The sequence below is a fragment of the Calliopsis andreniformis genome, unplaced genomic scaffold (assembly GCF_051401765.1).
Source record: "Calliopsis andreniformis isolate RMS-2024a unplaced genomic scaffold, iyCalAndr_principal scaffold0004, whole genome shotgun sequence".
NCBI classification, from domain to species: domain Eukaryota; kingdom Metazoa; phylum Arthropoda; class Insecta; order Hymenoptera; family Andrenidae; genus Calliopsis; species Calliopsis andreniformis.
The window spans coordinates 4660316-4668119 of NW_027480424.1; positions in this window are offsets into that span (position 1 = coordinate 4660316).

Sequence of the window (7804 nt, forward strand, 5' to 3'; positions counted from 1 at the left end):
ATTGTATTTTATGCTTCTGGCGTTCACTTCTTAGGCCCGAACTATTCGATATGGAGGAGCAACGGCCGAGGGTGAAGCCTAGGTTGCCCGGAATGTAGAAATGACCATAACTTTTACACTGGTAGCAATTATTCGTTTTATACAATGGAAAAACTGTTCTATTTATTTTGTATTTAATGCTTCGGGCGTTGGCTTCTAAGGCCCAAACTGTTTGATCTGGTGGAGCAACCCCCTAGAGTGAAACCTAGGTTTGCCGGAACGTAGAAGTGACCATAACTTTCACACTGGTTGCTATTATTCGTTTTATACGATGGAAAAACTGTTATATTTATTTTGTATTTTATGCTTCGGGCGTTGACTTCTAAGGCCCTTACTGTTTGATGTGGTCGAGCAACGCCCTAGAGTGAAGCCTAGGTTGCCCGGAACGTAGAAATGACCATAACTTTCACACTGGTTGCTATTATTCGTTATATACGATGGAAAAACTGTTATATTTATATTGTATTTTATGCTTCTGTCTTTGACTTCTTAGGCCCTAACTATCCGATCTGGTGGAACAACGCCCTAGAGTGAAGCCTAGGTTGCCTGGAACGTAGAAATGACCATCACTTTCACAGGGGTTGCAATTATTCCTGTTATAGGATGGAAAGACCGTTGTATTTTTATTGTATTTTATGCTTCAGGCGTTGACTTCTGAGGCCGTAGCTATTCGATGTGGTGGAACAACGCCCTAGCGTTTATCCTAGGTTGCCCGGAACGTAGAAACGACCATAACTTTCACACTGGTTGCAATTATTCGTTTTATACGATGGATAAGCTGTTGTATTTATATCGTATTTTATGCTTCTGGCGTTGACTTCTTAGGCCGTAACTATTCCATCTGGTGGAACAACGCCCTAGGGTGGAGCGTAGGTTGCCCGGAACGTAGAAATGACCATAACTTTCACACTGGTAGCAATTATTCGTTTTATACGATGGAAAAACTGTTCTATTTATTTTGTATTTTATGCTTCGGGCGTTGACTTCTAAGACCCTAACTATTCGATCTGGTGGAGTAACGACCCAGAGTGAAGCCTAGGTTGCCCGGAACGTAGAAATGACCATCACTTTCAAACTGGTTGCAATTAATCCTGTTATACGATGGAAAAACTGTTGTATTTTTATTGCCTTTTATGCTTCGGGCGTTGACTTCTAAGGCCCTAGCTATTCAATCCGGTGGAGCAACGCCCTAGAGTGAAACCTAGGTTACCCGGAACGTAGAAATGACCAGTACTTTCAAACTGTTTGCAGTTATCCCTGTAATACGATGGAAAAACTTTTGCATCTTTATTGTATTTTATGCTTCTGGCGTTGACTTCTAAGGCCCTAACTATTCCAGTTGGTGGAGCAACGCCCTAGAGTGGAGCGTAGGTTGCCGGTACGTAGAAATGAGCATTACTTTCACACTGTTTGCAAATATACATTATATACGATGGAAAGTCTGTTGTATTTATGTTGTATTTTATGCTTCTGGCGTTGACTTCTTAGGCCCTAACTATTTGATCTGGTGGAGCACCGCCCTAGAGTGAAGCCTAGGTTGTCCGGAACGTAGAAATGACCATAAATTTCACACTGGTAGCAATTATTCGTTTTATGCGATGGAAAAACTGTTTTACTTATTTTGTATTTTATGCTTCGGGCGTTGACATCTAAGGCCCTAACTATTCGATCTGGTGGAGCAACGCCCTAGAGTGAAGCCTAGGTTGCTCGGAAAGTGGAAATGACCATAAGTTTCATACATGTTGTAATTATTCGTTTTATACGATGGAAAAACTGTTGTATTTATACTGTATTTTATGCTTCTGGCGTTAACTTCTAAGGCACTAACCATTCGATCTGGTGGAGCAACGCCCTAGAGTGAAGCCTAGGTTGCCCGGAACGTAGAATTGGCCATCACTTTCAAACTGGTTGCAATTAATCCTGTTATACGGTGGAAAAGCTGTTGTATTTTTATTGCCTTTTATGCTTCGGGCGTTGACTTCTAAGGCCCTAACTATTCAATCTGTTGGAGCAACGCCCTAGGGTGAAGCCTAAGTTGCCCGGAAAGTAGAAATGACGTTAACTTTCATAGTGGTTGCAATTATTCGTTTTATACGATGAAAAAACTGTTGTATTTATATTGTATTTTATGCATCTGGCGTTGACTTCTAAGGCACTAACTATTCGATCTAGTGGAACAACGCCCTAGAGTGAAGCCTAGGTTTCCCGGTACGTAGAAATGACCATCACTCTCAAACTGGTTGCAATTATTCCTGTTATATGATGGAAAAACTGTTGTATTTATACTGTATTTTATGCTTCTGGCGTTGACTTCTAAGGCACTAACCATTCGATCTGGTGGAGCAACGCCCTAGAGTGAAGCCTAGGTTGCCCGGAACGTAGAATTGGCCATCACTTTCAAACTGGTTGCAATTAATCGTGTTATACGGTGGAAAAGCTGTTGTATTTTTATTGCCTTTTATGCTTCGGGCGTTGACTTCTAAGGCCCTAACTATTCAATCTGTTGGAGCAACGCCCTAGGGTGAAGCCTAAGTTGCCCGGAAAGTAGAAATGACGTTAACTTTCATAGTGGTTGCAATTATTCGTTTTATACGATGAAAAAACTGTTGTATTTATATTGTATTTTATGCATCTGGCGTTGACTTCTAAGGCACTAACTATTCGATCTAGTGGAACAACGCCCTAGAGTGAAGCCTAGGTTGCCCGGTACGTAGAAATGACCATCACTCTCAAACTGGTTGCAATTATTCCTGTTATATGATGGAAAAACTGTTGTATTTATACTGTATTTTATGCTTCTGGCGTTGACTTCTAAGGCACTAACCATTCGATCTGGTGGAGCAACGCCCTAGAGTGAAGCCTAGGTTGCCCGGAACGTAGAATTGGCCATCACTTTCAAACTGGTTGCAATTAATCCTGTTATACGGTGGAAAAGCTGTTGTATTTTGATTGCCTTTTATGCTTCGGGCGTTGACTTCTAAGGCCCTAACTATTCAATCTGTTGGAGCAACGCCCTAGGGTGAAGCCTAAGTTGCCCGGAAAGTAGAAATGACGTTAACTTTCATAGTGGTTGCAATTATTCGTTTTATCTGATGGAAAAACTGTTGTATTTATAATGTATTTTATGCTTCTGGCGTTGACTTCATAGGCCCTAACTATTCGATCCGGTGGAGCAACGTCCTAGAGTGAAGCCTAGGTTGACCGGTACGTAGAAATGACCATAACTTTCACACTGGTGACCATTATTCGTTTTATACGATGGAAAAGCTGTTGTTTTTATATCGTGTTTTATGCTTCTGGCGTTCACTTTTAAGGCCGTAGCTATTAGATGTTGTGGAGCAACGCCCTAGAGTGAAGCCTAGGTTGCTCGGAACGTAGAAACGACCATTGCCTTCACACTGTTTGCAATTATTCATTTTATACGGTGGCAAAGCTGTTGTATTTATATTGTATTTTATGCTTCCGGCGTTAACTTCTAAGGCCGTAGCTAGCAGATGTGGAGCAGCAACGCCCTAGAGTGACGCGTAGGTTGCCCGGAACGTAGAAATGACCATTACTTTCACAATGTCTGCAATTATTCATTTTATACAATGGAAAAACTGTTTACTTATATTGTATTTTATCCTTCTGGCGTTGAATTCTAAGTCCCTAGCTATTCGATCTGGTGCAGCAACGCACTAGAGTGAAGCCTAGGCTACCCGTATCGTAGAAATGACCAGCACTTTCACACTGGTTGCAGTTATTCCTTTTATACAGTGGAATAACTGTTCTATTTATTTTGCATTTTATGCTTCGGGCGTTGACTTCTAAGGCCGTAACTATACGATCGGGTGGAGCAACGGCCTAGAGTGAAGCCTAGGTTGCCCGGAACGTAGAAATGACCATAGCTTTCACATTGGTTGCTATTATTCGTTTTATACGATGGAATAACTGTAATATTTATATTGTATTTTATGCTTCTGGCGTTGACTTCTTAGGCCCTAACTATTCGATCTGGTGGAACACCGCCCCAGAGTGAAGCCTAAGTTGCCCAGAACGTAGAAATGACCATCACTTTCACACTGTTTGCAGTTATTCCTGTTATACGATGGAAAACCTGCTGTATTTATATTGTATTTTATGTTCCTGGTGTTGACTTCTTAGACCCTAACTATTCGATCTGGTGGAGCAATGCCACAGAGTTATATCTAAGATGCCCGGAACGTAGAAATGGCAGTCACTTTCAGGCTGGTTGCAATTATTCGTTTTATACGATGGAAAAGCTGTTGTATTTATATTGTGTTTTATGCTTCTGGCGTTGACTTATTAGGCCCTAACTATTCGATCTGGTGGAGCGACACCCTAGAGTGAATCCTAGGTTGCCCGGAATGTAGAAATGACCATAACTTTCACACCGGTTGAAATTCTTCGTTTTATACGATTTAAAAACTGTGGTATTTTTATTGTATTTTATGCTTCGGGCGTTGACTTCTAAGGCTCTAACTATTCGATCTGGTGGAGCAACGCCCTAGAGTGAAGCCTAGGTTGCCCGGAACATAGAAATGACCGTTACTTTCACACTGGTTGCATTTATTCATTTTATACGATGGAAAGACTGTGGCGTTTTTGTTGCACTTAATGCTTCTGGCGTTGACTTCTAAGGCCCTATCCATTCGATCTGGTGGAGCAATTCCTCAGAGTAAAGTCTAGGATGCCCGGAACGTAGAAATGACCAGTACTTTCACACTGTTTGCAGTTATTCATTTTATGCGATGAAAAAACTGTTCTATTTAAATTGTATTTTATGCTTCTGGCGTTGACTTCATAGGCCCTAACTATTCGATCTGGTGGAGCAACGCCCTAGAGCGGAGCCTAGGTTGCCCGGAACGTAGAAATGACCGTTACTTTCACACTGTTTGCAATTATTCATTTTATACGATGGAAAAACTGTTGTACTTATATTGTATTTTATTCTTCTGGCGTTGACTTCTAAGGCCCTAACTATTCAATCTGGTGGAACAACGCCCTAGAGTGAAACCTCGGTTGCCCGGAACGTAGAAATGACAATAACTTTCACACTGGATGCAATTACTCGTTTTATACGATGGAGAAGCTGTTGTATTTATATCGCATTTTATTCTTCTGGCGTTGACTTCTTAGGCCCTAAATATTCGATCTGGTGGGGCCACGCCCTCGAGTGAAGCATAGGCTGCCCGGAACGTAGAAATGACCATTACCTTCACAGTAGATGCAATTATTCCTGTTATACGATGGAAAAGCTGTGGTATTTTTGTTGCACTTAATGCTTCTGGCGTTGACTTCCAAGGCCCTAGCTATTCCATCTGGTGGAGCAATGGCTCAGAGTAAAGCCTAGGTAGCCCGGAACGTAGAAGTGACTATCACGTTCACACTGGTTGCAATTATTCCTGTTGTACGATGGAAAAGCTGATGTATTTTTATTGTATTTTATGCGTCTGGCGTTGACTTTTAATGGGCTAGCTATTCGATTTGGAGGAGCAACGCCCTAGTGTGAAGCATAGGTTGCCCGGAACGTAGAAATGACCATCACTTTCACACTCGTTGCAATTATTCATTTTATACGATGGAAAAACTGTTGTATTTTTATTGTATTTCATCCTTCTGGCGTTGACTTCTTAGTCCGTAGCTATTCGATCTGGAGGAGCAACGCCCTAGTGCGAAGCATAGGTTGCCCGGAACGTAGAAATGACCATCACCTTCACACTGGTTGCAATTATTCATTTTATACGATGGAAATACTGTTTTACTTATATTGTATTTTATGCTTCGGGCGTTGACTTCTAAGGCTCTAACTATTCGATCTGGTGGAGCAACGCCCTAGAGTGAAGCCTAGGTTGCCCGGAACATAGAAATGACCAGTACTTTCACACTGGTTGCAGTTATTCATTTTATGCGATGGAAAAACTCTTCTATTTATATTGTATTTTATGCTTCTGGCGTTGACTTCTTAGGCCCTAACTATTCGATCTGGAGGAGCAACGCCCTAGTGTGAAGCATAGGTTGCCCGGAACGTAGAAATTACCATCACCTTCACACTGGTTGCAATTATTCATTTTATACGATGGAAAAGCTGTTGTATTTATATCGTATTTTATGCTTCTGGCACTGACTTCTTAGGCCCTAACTATTCCATCTGGTGGAGCAACGCCCTAGGGTGAAGCCTAGGTTGCCCGGAACGTAGAAATGACCATAACTTTCACACTGGTAGCAATTATTCGTTTTACACGATGGAAAAGCTGTAGTATTTATATCGTATTTTATGCTTCTGGCGTTGACTTCTTCGGACCTAACTATTCCATCTGGTGGAACAACGTCCTGTAGTGAAGACTAGGTTGCCGGGAACGTAGAAATGACCATAACCTTCACACTGGTAGCAATTATTCGTTTTATACGATGGAAATACTGTTTTACTTATATTGTATTTTATGCTTCTGGCGTTGACTTCTTAGGCCCTAACTATTCGATCTGGTGGAGCAACGCCCTAGAGTGGAGCCTAGGTTGCCCGGAACGTAGAAATGACCAGTACTTTCACACTGGTTGCAATTATTCCTGTTATACGATGGAAAAACTGTTGTATTTTTATTGTATTTTATGCGTCTGGCGTTGACTTCTAATGGGCTAGCTATTCGATCTGGAGGAGCAACGCCCTAGTGTGAAGCATAGGTTGCCCGGAACGTAGAAGTGACGATCACTTTCACACTCGTTGCAATTATTCATTTTATACGATGGAAAAACTGTTGTATTTTTATTGTATTTTATCCTTCTGGCGTTGACTTCTTAGTCCGTAGATATTCGATCTGGTGGAGCAACGCCCTACAGTCAAGCCTAGGTTGCCCGGAACGTTGAAGTGACTATCACTTTCACATTGGTTGCAATTATTCCAGTTGTACGCTGGAAAAACTGTTGTATTTTTATTGTATTTTATGCGTCTGGCGTTGACTTCTAGTGGGCTAGCTATTCGATCTGGAGGAGCAACGCCCTAGTGTGAAGCATAGGTTGCCCGGAACGTAGAAATGACCATTACCTTCAAAGTTGATGCAATTACTCCTGTTACACGATGGAAAAACTGTGGCGTTTTTGTTACACTTAATGCTTCTGGCGTTGACTTCTAAGGCCCTATCCATTCGATCTGGTGGAGCAATTCCTCAGAGTAAAGTCTAGGATGCCCGGAACGTAGAAATGACCAGTACTTTCACACTGGTTGCAGTTATTCATTTTATGCGATGGAAAAACTCTTCTATTTATATTGTATTTTATGCTCCTGGCGTTGACTTCTTAGGCCCTAACTATTCGATCTGGAGGAGCAACGCCCTAGTGTGAAGCATAGGTTGCCCGGAACGTAGAAATGACCATCACCTTCACACTGGTTGCAATTATTCATTTTATACGATGGAAAAACTGTTCTATTTATTTTGTATTTTATGCTTCTAGCGTTGATTTCTAAGGCCCTGCCTATTCGATCTGGCGGAGCAACACCCTACAGTGAAGCCTAGGTTGCTCGGAAAGTAGAAATGACCATAAGTTTCATACTGGTTGCAATTATTCGTTTTATACGATGGAAAAACTGTTGTATTTATATTGTATTTTATGCTTCTGGCGTTGACTTCTAAGGCACTAACCATTCGATCTGGTGGAGCAACGCCCTAGAGTGAAGCCTAGGTTGCCCGGAACGTAGAATTGGCCATCACTTTCAAACTGGTTGCAATTAATCCTGTTATACGATGGAAAAACTGTTGTATTTTTATTG